The 7500-nt window shown below is 40.5% G+C and overlaps 1 protein-coding gene across 1 annotated transcript in view; it reads left to right on the forward strand.

Annotated features, from left to right (window-relative positions):
• The window catches only part of LOC143039296 (uncharacterized), a 31632-nt gene extending 27091 nt beyond the window's left edge, over positions 1-4541 (forward strand). Inside the window, exon 3 of the mRNA XM_076209170.1 lies at positions 4407-4541. The gene's annotated coding sequence lies outside the window, so the exon portion shown is untranslated. The remainder of the gene's footprint in view (positions 1-4406) is intronic.
• Positions 4542-7500: the final 2959 nt, after the last annotated feature.

Below are 7500 nucleotides of genomic sequence, written 5' to 3' on the forward strand. Positions count from 1 at the left end.
GGAACGAAGAACTTAAGAACCAAGACACACAGGAATGCTGGAATATAATAGAAAAACACCCAAGGAAAATCATTTACTCCATCGCACCCAAGAAGCAACCAAGAAGGAAAAAGATATCAAAAGAACATAGATACAGAAAGACATTAATGAGGAGGAGAACCAAAATTGGAAAATCACTCTCCAACAACCACAAAAAGGACAGTCCGCGCAATATAAGAGAAAGAGATAGAACTGAAAGAGAACTACGTGATCTAGAAAAAAGAAAAAAATCTCATGAAACCGAAAGGATGAACAGTGAAAGAAAAGCCATAAAAGCAATAAAAAACAATACCAGATTTTTCTTTAATTATACAAAAAAGAACACACTAAAAAACAATATCGAACCACTAGTTAGGGCAGATGGACAACATACTACCACATCCCCACAAGAAATGGATGACATCCTTCAATCTCAGTATGTCAAGGCCTGGAGCACCCCGTTAACTAATATCCATACAACTGAAGAAACTCCAGTCCAAGATAAAGATACATTATAAGACATAGAAATAAGAAAGGGAGATATAGAGAAGGCTATAGACAATATGAAAACATCAGCGTCACCTGATCCAGACGGCATAGGCACCTACATTCTCAAAGAATGCAAAAAGATATTATCAACTCCCCTCCTTACACTGTGGAGAAAGTCCCTGGACACAGGTGAAATACCAGAAATATTCAAATTTGTCAATGTCACTCCAATACATAAAGGAGAATCCAAAAAGGAACCGAAAAATTACAGGCCAATAGCACTCACCTCAAATATCATTAATTTTTTTTTAAAGAATCATAAAAAAACATGTTATACATTTCCTAGAGAAAAACCAATTAATAAGAGACTTCCAACAAGGTTTTAGAAGCAAACGTTCATGCCTAACAGAACTGATAGGCTTCCACAATTTCATTCTAAAATACATTGGAGAGAACAAAAATGCCGATGCAATATATCTGGACTTCGCAAAAGACTATGATAAAATTGACCATATGATCCTCATTCAAAAGACCAAATCACTAGAGATAAGGGGCAAGCTTGGGGAGTGGATTCAGTCATTCCTTACAAATCGGAAACAAATTACCTATGTGGAGGGAATAGCATCAAGAGAAGAAGCATTGATAAGTGGCATTCCGCAGGGTACTGTCCTTGGCCGTATACTATTCTTGATTATGATCAACGACATCAACACCGATATCTCCAGCCCACTACTATCATTTGCAGACGACACTCGGTAATTCAAAACAATCTCCAGCAAAAAAAAAAAAAAAAAAAAAAAAAAAAAAAGCTTCCAACTACAGAAAGACCTAAATAGAATATACAAATGGGCAGAAATGGATAACATGATATTTAATGAAGACAAATTTGAATTTATAAAGTTCGGTAAGAACGAACACGAAACCTATTATAAAGATCCAAAAGGAAACCATATCACACAACAAACATCTGTAAGAGATCTAGGAATTATACTATCGGATGATGCTACATTTGATCAACACATAGAAAAAACAGTATAAAAATGCAGACAACGAATGGGATACATACTTAGAACCTTCCACACCAGAGAACCAGAAACTCTGCTAACCTTATGGAAAGCCCTAGTCATCCCTATCATAGACTACTGCTTACAACTTTGAGCTCCATACAAACAAGGCCACATCATGCAGCTGGAGGCTCTGCAGAGAACTTTTACCTCAACAATCAAAAGAACTCCAGCTCACCAAGATGTGGACAAACACAATTACTGGGAAAGACTGGCTGAAAATGAACTCTACTCAACAGAGAGGAGACTAGAGAGATATCTGATAATATATACATGGAAAACCCTAGAAGGCCAGATCACTCCACCAAAACAGAACCTATCAAACCAGTGAAGACCCATATCACCCCAGAAGAAAATAGAATCGGAAGAAAATGCACCCAATTGGCCCTGCCATCAGAGTGCCCGCCAAAAGTCAGGAATTTCCAACACAACAGCATCTAAAGAAGGGGGCCCGACTGTTCAATCTCTTACCTAAACACCTGCGGAACATTACAGGTGTTAAAACGGAAGTTTTCAAAAGGGAACTTGACAAATTCCTGTTAACCCTACCAGATCAACCGGGCATGCCAGGTTATGCAGCATCACGTCCAGCGAATTCCAATTCCATTATTGACCAGCTGGACTACAAACAACAAACTGAAAGGTGGTGGCTACGCCGTGGCCTTGCCTCAAGTTCCATCGGTAGAGCAACATCCCCTTGAGGCAGAAACGCTTCAAGGTAAATCCAAGGTACACACACACACACACACACACACACACACACACACACACACACACACACACACACACACACACACACACACACACACACACACACACACACACACATATATATATATATATATATATATATTGCTGTTATTACCTTCTAATATTTCTTTAATATTTTTTCATATTTATTCGTTATTGGCTACCTCTCTATACAACGGTAGTGAGATTTTACCTTTGCTTTCTCACATTTTGATCGGTTATATAAGATTCGCCATATGTGTAATTAGTTCCCCAGCATGGTCTTTATCACATACATTTCCATCAACCCTCTGTCACATACCATGAAGAGTGTTTTTGTTTAGCCATCGGCCCCATCTCATTCTTAGCTCCTCTAGTGAGATGGCCATCACAAACCTGTCTAGAGTGCTCTTCAGTTTTCTGAAAATCTTACAAAATCTACTCTGCCACCACCTAGCAGCAGCCACAGAAAGCGACATAAAGGTACAGTCCTTGCTCATGCAATTGTTGGGAATACGAGGTACTTGGACTTAGTCTGTAGAGTTTGAAAAAGTTCAACCCCACCGCCCAAACACTTCCTGTCAGGGATTAAAATTGTTCGCGCATGGACACTGGTGCTGATGTGACGTCATGGATACGTCACTTCAACTACAGTAATTTTGCGTCACAAGCTCGTTGGGCTCAAGCTGCTTGTCTACTAAGGCGTGCAGTATGGAGGCTTCTGGCCCTATCTCCCTCTAGGCCATTGAGGCCGACCTAGCGTTGAGGGATGAGGATAGAATGAGTGAGGAAAACAGTCACACTGGCCACTGTTACCTAGCCACCGACTACGTAACCCACTGGCACCTCAAGTACCGTCAAGCGCTCCATAACCCACGCCTCGGACAGAAGCAGTGCACTCTCTTCCCTTGCTACCAAATCCTCAAAGCGATTTGAGAAATCTACTGCCCAGGGCAATGTACCTGTATCGAAATGCAGCGAAACGCCCTGTGGCACAGGAGACACCCGCAAGGGAAGCCTCATCGCTGCGTGCCCCTACAGCGCCAGCATTTGCTCCTAGGGCTGACTGCAAAAAGTTCCAGTTAAAGGAGAATCCCTCAGTAGACATAAAGCTTCGTTAGCTGAGTGAGATTAATAGAACCTTCAAACTTTACCATAACGTGTCTGAAGTGAAGATGACAGCGATAACATCTCAGTTTGTTTGCATATCTCGCAACCGCACATATATTGTTGACAGTGTTACAAAAAGAGAGGTCCTATCCATCCATCTTGAAGCTCAGGACTCACATGAAAGTCCTCATAAATTTCCCACATACCTCCTACCACGTTACCCGGTCAAGCTCCACATATTGTGAGTTACATGGGCTTCTGAACATTGCTATTTTGTTGAGATGGACCAGAGACAACGGCTTGATCATCTGCGATTCTCAGTCAGAGCTCCGCGCTCTCTCATCTATCAGTCCTGTACATCAGCAAGTGGTAACACACAAAAAATACGACAACTGGCCACAATCCGCTAAAATTCACAGGTGGTGCATTTTCTGTGGATTCCATCCCATATCGGACTCCTGGCCAATGACACCGTTGATTGGCTAGCAAGGACTGCCAGTAGTATGTATCCACTAGCTGGTACTACTACTATTGCCCTCCTACCCTCTTACATGCGGATAGTACGGCAAGTTACCTGCTTCCCTACTCGCCACCGTAGCAATGCTGAGAAGGATACAAGTGTATATCCAGCACTACGAGAACGACACAATGTTGTGAGTGCTCAATTCAGGCTTGGCTACATACCAGTGTAGTAGGCGGGTGAGACTAGAAACGTGTCGAGGTACTCATCGTGGAAGCTGTGTGACGCCCCTAATGCCAACAGTTTGCAGCACTACTGCATTAAGTGCCCCACAGTAGCCCCTTTGACACCTCATCGACAATAATTTCTTGATGTCTGTAAATATTTACTTGAAGTTGATAATTTGGAAGTAATCCTCTCGCAACACCCGGAATTTGGTGGATGTTAAAATGTATATAAATAATTCTATCATTTATAGTTTGAAAGTTCCTCAAGTGTCACTAATTATCTGTAAATAACAATCTGTTTCCTACAAGGTTTGATGCTCCTCGAGAGTAATAACGAGGACTGCCTGTAGTGTAGGTCCACCAGCTGCTACTACTATTACTGCCCTCCTACCCTCTTACAAGCGGATGGTATGACAAGCTACCTGCCTCCCTACTCGCCACCGTAGCAATGCTGAGAAGGCTCCAAGTGTGTCCATCCAACAGTACGAGAACTTTCCTTCTTTTCCACATACCAGTGGACTTATGGTGAAACGGCACAACGTAGTGAGTACCCGCCTCAGACCCGGAAATCGCATAGTGTGACAGATGGGTGAGGCCAGAGACATGCCAAGGTACCCATCGTGCAAGCTGCGTGACACTCCCTATGCCAACAGTTGGCTGAACTACTGTCCTGAATGTCCCATGGTAACCCCTTTGATACCTCATCGACAATATTAGCCCTTGATGTTTGTAAATATTTGTCTGAAGGCGATTATTTGGATGTAATTCTTTTGTAACACCCGCACTTTGGCGGGTGTTCAACTCTATATAATAAATTCCGTCAGTTTATAGTCTAAGTGTGTCCTGTGTGTCACTATTGCTCTGTAAATAGCTACATTTTTGTACTAGGTTTGACGTTCCTTGAGCGTGATAGATTGATAAAAAAAAAAATTCAAAGCTCAGTCGATGTCACCTCCACCCCACACCCTCCCTCACTCACTCCCCATCCAACACCAAATTTTATTCTTTAATCGTATCGACTAAATTCCGTGGGATTATGTGCTGTCCATATTTTCCAGTAGGCACTTTCTACCCATTCATTTCTAGTCAATTGCTCTACTTCCTATTTGCCTTCTTTACGACTTAGGAGTGATTGTATTTTCAGACTTGCTGTGCCATTGTCATCTCTCCTCTCACTCCATAACACTCCAACTCCATATGGCGGGTTTACTCACAACTCATCATTTGTCAGCTTTTGATATTTCCTTATTATATAACATATAGTCACATGTCAATGAACTAAATTTAGTATAGTTTGTCCTCCTAATTTAACATACTCTTTGAATAAGATATAAAGAAAATAATATTATAGAGGGGTAACCTTATATATTTTGTGGTTTACACCATATTTCGTATTGTTTGCTTGAAATTTCTTTTTTAGACAGTTTGAAAATTAAAAAGAACGAAAGAACATATTCACACAATATGTGTGTGCGTATGAATACACACACACACACACACACGCACACACACACACACACACACACACACACACACACACACACACTTCAACGAACGGACGGCTTAGAAGACGTTCTGAAGAAAATTGAAGTATTGTGGATCCCAACGCAAAGAGAAGTGCCTATTGTATTTACAGGGTGGGGGGAAATTGCTCGTGGGGTAGTAGGAAAGTAGGGAAAGAGGAGAAGGGGAGGGATTACTGAGGGAAATGGAAGGAAATGAGGAAGGAGTAGACTTGGCCCAGACAGACAGGCGAAAGGTAAACAAACGGCCCCCCGACGACGATGAAATGTCTAATAAAAATGTAAAGATTAGAAGTATAGATAAGAGCAATACAGTAGAAAGTGATGAGAATATTTTCCAGGGATTTAAAGAGGGTGGGGGGGACACAACCCCCCCCCCCCCCCCCCCGACTGACAAGACTAGAAGAGAAGGTCGATAAGATGATCGAGGACTTGGAGCGTAGGTTCGGTCATGTTAACAATATTATACGGAGGGTTGAAAAATTGGAAGAACTAGAGAAGGCGAACAAAAACTTAACTGATGAAATAGAAAACCTGAAAAGACAGTTAAAAGAAGTAAAGGTGGAGAATGAGGAATTGAAGAGGAATAGTAAAGAAAACAGAGAGGGATGGAAGTCGATAAAAGAAAACAGTAAAGTTGCATTTACTGATATAATTAAACAGCAAATGAGAGAACAAACTGAAGACTCAGTTATTAAAGTGATGAGACAGAAGGAGAATATAGTAAGAGACTTAGCTGACAAAAAGAAATGTATAATTATATTAGGAATGGAAGAGAAACATAACCCAGATAGAACCTCAAGAACCAATGAGGAAAATGAAAGAGTAAGCAGTTTACTAAAATTAGTTCAGGAAGATGAACCAGAAATTATGAAGGAAATTGAGGAAAAATTCAGGCTCGGAAAGTATAGTACAGATAAGACCAGACCAATTAAGATTAAATTCAGGTCACAAACGACGGCAGAGAATATCTTATCCAAAACAGGGAAACTAGCAACAAGTGAACAATATAAAAAGGTATGGATAAAAAGGGAAATGAATAAAGAGGAAAGAGAGGAAGAAAAGCAGAAAAGACTTGAAGCTAAGACAAAAAACGAGAACAGAACGGAGTCAGAGAAAGAGAGATTCTATTGGAGAGTAGTGAATATGAAACTAAGGCAGTTCGACATACAAGAGAAAAACAAAAGGGAAACAGAGAACACAATGGAAGTGACAGAAAACTAAGAGTGTCTTACACAAATATAGATGGATTGATAACAGGATTGAATGAGCTGAATGATTATTTGAAAGAAAAAGAACCGGACATAATGGGAATTGTAGAAACAAAATTAAAAGGCCCACTACCACCCAACAGTGTAGGACATGATGCATATAATTATTGGATTAAAAACAGAGAGAAAAAGCAAGGGGATGGAGTTATGTTCCTGACTAAGAAGGATATAAACGTGAAGGGTGTCATATATGGAAAGAATACAGTAGAGATGATTATGATAGAAGTGGAAGACAGAGATAAGAAGAGCAGAAAATTTGTGATAAATTATGTGCCTCCGAAAACAGCCTCATGGGAGGAGTGAACATAAAAGTATGTTAGAGGACACAAAGATAACATTAAATAAAATAATGGAAGATGGAGGAAGAATAGTTATAATGGGCGACTTTAATTGCAAAGAAATCTGCTGGGAAGAAATGACAGTAAAGGGTGGAGACGGCTCATGGGGAAACGCTCTACTTGAGATGATTACTGACCATACAATGACACAATGGATACAGGAGAACACCAGGTATAGAAATGAAGAAGAACCATCGAGACTAGACTTAATAATTACATCTGAACCTAGAATAGTGGACAAGATTGAATATAAAACACCAATAAGTAAAAG

This window comes from Oratosquilla oratoria, chromosome 26, assembly GCF_046742065.1.
Source record: "Oratosquilla oratoria isolate Oo_2021 chromosome 26, ASM4674206v1, whole genome shotgun sequence".
NCBI lineage: Eukaryota > Metazoa > Arthropoda > Malacostraca > Stomatopoda > Squillidae > Oratosquilla > Oratosquilla oratoria.